The sequence below is a fragment of the Salmo salar genome, chromosome 26, assembly GCF_965601325.2.
Source record: "Salmo salar chromosome 26, fSalSal1, whole genome shotgun sequence".
Classification (NCBI taxonomy): Eukaryota; Metazoa; Chordata; class Actinopteri; order Salmoniformes; family Salmonidae; genus Salmo; species Salmo salar.
Window position 1 is genome coordinate 56,444,904 of NC_138316.1, and position 7,597 is coordinate 56,452,500.

At 43.3% G+C, this 7,597-nt stretch overlaps 1 protein-coding gene across 1 annotated transcript in view; it reads right to left on the minus strand.

The window, feature by feature from the left end:
• The window catches only part of LOC106595813 (NT-3 growth factor receptor), a 165,240-nt gene that overhangs the window by 81,321 nt on the left and 76,322 nt on the right, over positions 1–7,597 (minus strand). The window lies entirely within an intron of this gene.

A 7,597-nucleotide genomic window follows, 5' to 3' on the forward strand; every position in this document is an offset into this window, starting at 1 on the left:
AAACACTGATATGATTTAAACACTGATATGATTAAACACTGATATGATTTAAACACTGATATAATTAAACACTGATATGATTTAAACACTGATATGATTAAACATTAATGATTAAACACTGATATGATTAAACACTGATATGATTAAACACTGATATGATTAAACATTAATGATTAAACACTGATATGATTTAAACACTGATATGATTAAACATTAATGATTAAACACTGATATAATTAAACACTGATATGATTAAACACTGATATGATTAAACACTGATATGATTAAACACTGATATGATTTAAACACTGATATGATTAAACACTGATATAATTAAACATTAATGATTAAACCACTGATATGATTAAACATTAATGATTAAACACTGAAATGATTAAACACTGATATGATTAAACATTAATGATTAAACACTGATATGATTAAACACTGATATGATTCAACACTGATATGATTAAACACTGATATAATTAAACACTGATATTAAAACTATTATCCAGTTTGTTCCACATTTCCATGACAGTATTTCTCTGAATCAGCAGTAAAATGGCAGCCCTCCCAGAAACAAAGGACCAGGGCCCCTTATTCTATTCCCTATATAGTGCACTACTTTAGACCAGGGCCCCTCATTCTATTCCCTATATAGTGCACTACTTTAGACCAGGGCCCCTCATTCTATTCCCTATATAGTGCACTACTTTAGACCAGGGCCCCTCATTCTATTCCCTATATAGTGCACTACTTTAGACCAGGGCCCCTTATTCTATTCCCTATATAGTGCACTACTTTAGACCAGGGCCCCTCATTCTATTCCCTATATAGTGCACTACTTTAGACCAGGGCCCCTCATTCTATTCCCTATATAGTGCACTACTTTAGACCAGGGCTCCTCATTCTATTCCCTATATAGTGCACTACTTTAGACCAGGGCCCCTCATTCTATTCCCTATATAGTGCACTACTTTAGACCAGGGCTCCTCATTCTATTCCCTATATAGTGCACTACTTTAGACCAGGGCCCCTCATTCTATTCCCTATATAGTGCACTACTTTAGACCAGGGCCCCTCATTCTATTCCCTATATAGTGCACTACTTTAGACCAGGGCCCCTCACCCTATTCCCTATATAGTGCACTACTTTAGACCAGGGCCCCTCATTCTATTCCCTATATAGTGCACTACTTTAGACCAGGGCCCCTCACCCTATTCCCTATATAGTGCACTACTTTAGACCAGGGCCCCTCACCCTATTCCCTATATAGTGCACTACTTTAGACCAGGGCCCCTTATTCTATTCCCTATATAGTGCACTACTTTAGACCAGGGCCCCTCATTCTATTCCCTATATAGTGCACTACTTTAGACCAGGGCCCCTTATTCTATTCCCTATATAGTGCACTACTTTAGACCAGGGCCCCTCATTCTATTCCCTATATAGTGCACTACTTTAGACCAGGGCCCCTCATTCTATTCCCTATATAGTGCACTACTTTAGACCAGGGCCCCTCATTCTATTCCCTATATAGTGCACTACTTTAGACCAGGGCCCCTCATTCTATTCCCTATATAGTGCACTACTTTTGACCAGGGCCCCTTATTCTATTCCCTATATAGTGCACTACTTTAGACCAGGGCCCCTTATTCTATTCCCTATATAGTGCACTACTTTAGACCAGGGCCCCTCATTCTATTCCCTATATAGTGCACTACTTTAGACCAGGGCTCCTCATTCTATTCCCTATATAGTGCACTACTTTAGACCAGGGCCCCTCACCCTATTCCCTATATAGTGCACTACTTTTGACCAGGGCTCCTCATTCTATTCCCTATATAGTGCACTACTTTTGACCAGGGCCCCTTATTCTATTCCCTATATAGTGCACTACTTTAGACCAGGGCCCCTCACCCTATTCCCTATATAGTGCACTACTTTTGACCAGGGCCCCTTATTCTATTCCCTATATAGTGCACTACTTTAGACCAGGGCTCCTCATTCTATTCCCTATATAGTGCACTACTTTAGACCAGGGCCCCTCACCCTATTCCCTATATAGTGCACTACTTTAGACCAGGGCCCCTCACCCTATTCCCTATATAGTGCACTACTTTAGACCAGGGCCCCTCATTCTATTCCCTATATAGTGCACTACTTTTGACCAGGGCCCCTTATTCTATTCCCTATATAGTGCACTACTTTTGACCAGGGCTCCTCATTCTATTCCCTATATAGTGCACTACTTTTGACCAGGGCCCCTTATTCTATTCCCTATATAGTGCACTACTTTTGACCAGGGCTCCTCATTCTATTCCCTATATAGTGCACTACTTTTGACCAGGGCACCTCATTTTATTCCCTATATAGTACACTACCTTTGACCAGGGCCCCTCATTCTATTCCCTATATAGTGCACTACTTTTGACCAGGGCCCCTTACCCTATTCCCTACATACAGTAGTGTCGTGTCTTTGGCATCATTAAAACTGAAGACTTATTTTTATCAAATAACTCTCTGTAATTATTATTACGCGATTAACCTGATTAATCATGTAAATGTAATTAACTAGGAAGTCGGGGCACCATGGAAAATATTCAGATTACAAAGTTATAATTTTCCTAATATAACTCTTCAGATATTTTAATATCTGATCAATTAGTCTTCGAATTAATTAATTTTTCTTTTCCTCACGTTAGTCTCATTCCAAACGTCGTAAATTGTTGGTTATCTGCACGAACCCAGTCTTCACTATGAATCATCCATACATCAATTGTCTTAAATCATTTATTTACTAACTAAGTAATCACAGAAAGGCATACAAAACAGTAGATATCGTTACAAAGAAATGGTAGAGGAATGTGCCCTAGTGGGCTAAACCGGCATGACGGCTTGGTGGACAAAAGTGTAGTGGGGGAGGCTGAGAAGACACTACAGAGTTGATAATTATAACAATTGATATGCTAATTCTTTGCACATGAACGCTCACTCATTCGGGAATAATTGCAATCAATATATATATTTACGCCCAGTGTGTCGTCGGGATTTCTGTTGGAAAGTTTGTTTCTGTTGAAGAGTTTGTCCGCCCTCTCTCTCTCTCTCTCTCTCTGCCATGGTTAGAATGGATAGTTCAGAGTGACATTCAGCAATGTCATTATAGAATACCGAATTCCTAGATGCAGACTGGTAATTAGTATCAAAGATTTGTTCTTATTCTGTCGGTATCGATAGTCTAAGAGTTTAACCACGTGGTATGGTTAAAAGTTCAACAACAGAAATGCATGGTCTGCAACCTTATCCCTCTCGTAGTTATGGAGGTAAGCTGGTCTACACTCAAACCTTAGCCCTCTCGAGTTATGGAGGTAAGCTGGCTCCTCACACCCCTCGGTGGAGGTAAGCTGGTCTACACTCAAACCTTAGCCCTCTCGTAGTTATGGAGGTAAGCTGGTCTACACTCAAACCTTAGCCCTCTCGTAGTTATGGAGGTAAGCTGGTCTACACTCAAACCTTAGCCCTCTCGTGGTTATGGAGGTAAGTTGGTCTACACTCAAACCTTAGCCCTCTCGTGGTTATGGAGGTAAGCTGGTCTACACTCAAACCTTAGCCCTCTCGTAGTTATGGAGGTAAGCTGGTCTACACTCAAACCTTAGCCCTCTCGTAGTTATGGAGGTAAGCTGGTCTACACTCAAACCTTAGCCCTCTCGTAGTTATGGAGGTAAGCTGGTCTACACTCAAACCTTATCTCTCTCGTAGTTATGGAGGTAAGCTGGTCTACACTCAAACCTTAGCCCTCTCGTAGTTATGGAGGTAAGCTGGTCTACACTCAAACCTTATCTCTCTCGTAGTTATGGAGATAAGCTGGTCTACACTCAAACCTTATCTCTCTCGTAGTTATGGAGGTAAGCTGGTCTCCTTTCAAACCTTAGCCCTCTCGTAGTTATGGAGGTAAGCTGGTCTCCTTTCAAACCTTAGCCCTCTCGTAGTTATGGAGGTAAGCTGGCCTACACTCAAACCTTAGCCCTCTCGTAGTTATGGAGGTAAGCTGGCCTACACTCAAACCTTAGCCCTCTCGTAGTTATGGAGGTAAGCTGGTCTACACTCAAACCTTAGCCCTCTCGTAGTTATCCTCTCTAGGGTAGGGGGCAGTATTTGCACGGCCGGATAAAAAACGTACCCGATTTAATCTGGTTATTACTACTGCCCAGAAACTAGAATATGCATATAATTATTGGCTTTGGATAGAAAACACCCTAAAGTTTCTAAAACTGTTTGGTGTCTGTGAGTATAACAGAACTCATATGGCAGGCAAAAACCTGAGAAGATTCCTTACAGGAAGTGGCCTGTCTGACCATTTCTTGGGCTTCTACATTCTCTTTATTGAAAACTGAGGATCTCTGCTGTAACGTGACACTTCCTACGGCTCCCATAGGCTCTCAGAAGGTGGCAAAAAGCTGAATGATGTCTTTGCAGCCCCTGGCTGAAAAACATTAGCGCATTTGGTAAGTGGTCGATCAGAGGACAATGAGACTGAGGCGTGTGCACGAGGCGACGCCATGTTTTTATTTTCTCTGTCTTTGAACGTAAACAGGGTTTCCCGGTCGGAATATTATCGCTATTTTACGAGAAAAATGGCATAAAAATTGATTTTAAACAGCGGTTGACATGCTTCGAAGTACAGTAATGGAATATTTTGAATTTTTTTGTCACGAAATGCGCCATGCTCGTCACCCTTATTTACCCTTTCGGATAGTGTCTTGAACGCACGAACAAAACGCCGCTATTTGGATATAACAATGGATTATTTGGGACCAAACCAACATTTGTTATTGAAGTAGAAGTCCTGGGAGTGCATTCTGACGAAGAACAGCAAAGGTAATAACATTTTTCTTATAGTAAATCTGACTTTGGTGAGTGCTAAACTTGCTGGGTGTCTAAATAGCTAGCCCTGTGATGCCAGGCTATCTACTGAGAATATTGCAAAATATGCTTTCACCGAAAAGCTATTTTAAAATCGGACATATCGAGTGCATAGAGGAGTTCTGTATCTATAATTCTTAAAATAATTGTTATGTTTTTTGTGAACGTTTATCGTGAGTAATTTAGTAAATTCACCGGCAGTGTTCGGTGGGAATGCTAGTCACATGCTAGTCACATGCTAATGTAAAAAGCTGGTTTTTGATATAAATATGAACTTGATTGAACAAAACATGCATGTATTGTATAACATAATGTCCTAGGGTTGTCATCTGATGAAGATCATCAAAGGTTAGTGCTGCATTTAGCTGTGGTTTGGGTTTATGTGACATTATATGCTAGCTTGAAAAATGGGTGTCTGATTATTTCTGGCTGGGTACTCTGCTGACATAATCGAATGTTTTGCTTTCGTTGTAAAGCCTTTTTGAAATCGGACAGTGTGGTTAGATTAACGAGAGTCTTATCTTTAAAATGGTGTAAAATAGTCATATGTTTGAGAAATTGAAGTAATAGCATTTCTAAGGTATTTGAATAACGCGCCACGGGATTCCACTGGCTGTTGAGTAGGTGGGACGATTTCGTCAGCTGGTCCTGGGGCTGAGTTCACAAACCTGTTCTACTAACACACTGAAGCCTCAGGACCCTCATCCAGCTGGTCCTGGGGCTGAGTTCACTAACCTGTTCTACTAACACACTGAAGCCTCAGGACCCTCATCCAGCTGGTCCTGGGGCTGAGTTCACTAACCTGTTCTACTAACACACTGAAACCTCAGGACCCTCATCCAGCTGGTCCTGGGGCTGAGTTCACTAACCTGTTCTACTAACACACTGAAGCCTCAGGACCCTCATCCAGCTGGTCCTGGGGCTGAGTTCACTAACCTGTTCTACTAACACACTGAAACCTCAGGACCCTCATCCAGCTGGTCCTGGGACTGAGTTCACTAACCTGTTCTACTAACACACTGAAGCCTCAGGACCCTCATCCAGCTGGTCCTGGGGCTGAGTTCACTAACCTGTTCTACTAACACACTGAAGCCTCAGGACCTTCATCCAGCTGGTCCCGGGGCTGAGTTCACAAACCTGTTCTACTAACACACTGAAGCCTCAGGACCCTCATCCAGCTGGTCCTGGGGCTGAGTTCACAAACCTGTTCTACTAAACCACTGAAGCCTCAGAACCCTCATCCAGCTGGTCCTGGGGCTGAGTTCACTAACCTGTTCTACTAACACACTGAAGCCTCAGGACCCTCATCCAGCTGGTCCTGGGGCTGAGTTCACAAACCTTGACTACTAACCCACTGAAGCCTCAGGACCCTCATCCAGCTGGTCCTGGGGCTGAGTTCACAAACCTGTTCTACTAACACACTGAAGCCTCAGGACCCTCATCCAGCTGGTCCCGGGGCTGAGTTCACAAACCTGTTCTACTAACACACTGAAGCCTCAGGACCCTCATCCAGCTGGTCCTGGGGCTGAGTTCACAAACCTGTTCTACTAAACCACTGAAGCCTCAGAACCCTCATCCAGCTGGTCCTGGGGCTGAGTTCACTAACCTGTTCTACTAACACACTGAAGCCTCAGGACCCTCATCCAGCTGGTCCTGGGGCTGAGTTCACAAACCTTGACTACTAACCCACTGAAGCCTCAGGACCCTCATCCAGCTGGTCCTGGGGCTGAGTTCACTAACCTGTTCTACTAACACAGTGAAGCCTCAGGACCCTCATCCAGCTGGTCCTGGGGCTGAGTTCACAAACCTGTTCTACTAACACACTGAAGCCTCAGGACCCTCATCCAGCTGGTCCTGGGGCTGAGTTCACTAACCTGTTCTACTAACACACTGAAGCCTCAGGACCCTCATCCAGCTGGTCCTGGGGCTGAGTTCACTAACCTGTTCTACTAACACACTGAAGCCTCAGGACCCTCATCCAGCTGGTCCTGGGGCTGAGTTCACTAACCTGTTCTACTAACACACTGAAGCCTCAGGACCCTCATCCAGCTGGTCCTGGGGCTGAGTTCACTAACCTGTTCTACTAACACACTGAAGCCTCAGGACCAGAACATCCAATCAATCAGAATAAACCAAATTACAACACAGTCAAAACAAAACTACATTGTTTATTGGGAAACACAAGCACAAACACAAAGCAAAATGCAGTGCTATCTGGCCCTAAATCGACAGTACACCGTGGCTAAATATTTGACCATGGTTACTGATCAAAACCTTAGAAAAACCTTGACAAAGTACAGGCTCAGTGAGCACAGCCTTGCCATTGAGAAGGGTAGACACAGGAAAACCTGGCTCCCTGTAGAGGAAAGGCTGTGCAACCACTGCACAACAGCAGAACCTGAGACGGAGCTGCATTTCCTGACAAAATGTCAAAAATATAAAACAATTAGAGAGTGTCATTTCCCCAAATATAAACCCTTATTCAAGGTTTCAAAGACCTCTCTGATGAGGATAGGCTACCCGTCCTGTTGGGGGAGGACGCAGAGAGCTGTGGGTTGGCAGCGCACTACATTGCTGCCTGCCATAAGTTGAGGGACAGTGTCTGACAGACCAATAAACCTGCACATGTCCTCTACTGTATGATTATTGTTATTGTTCAATGTGTTGGTT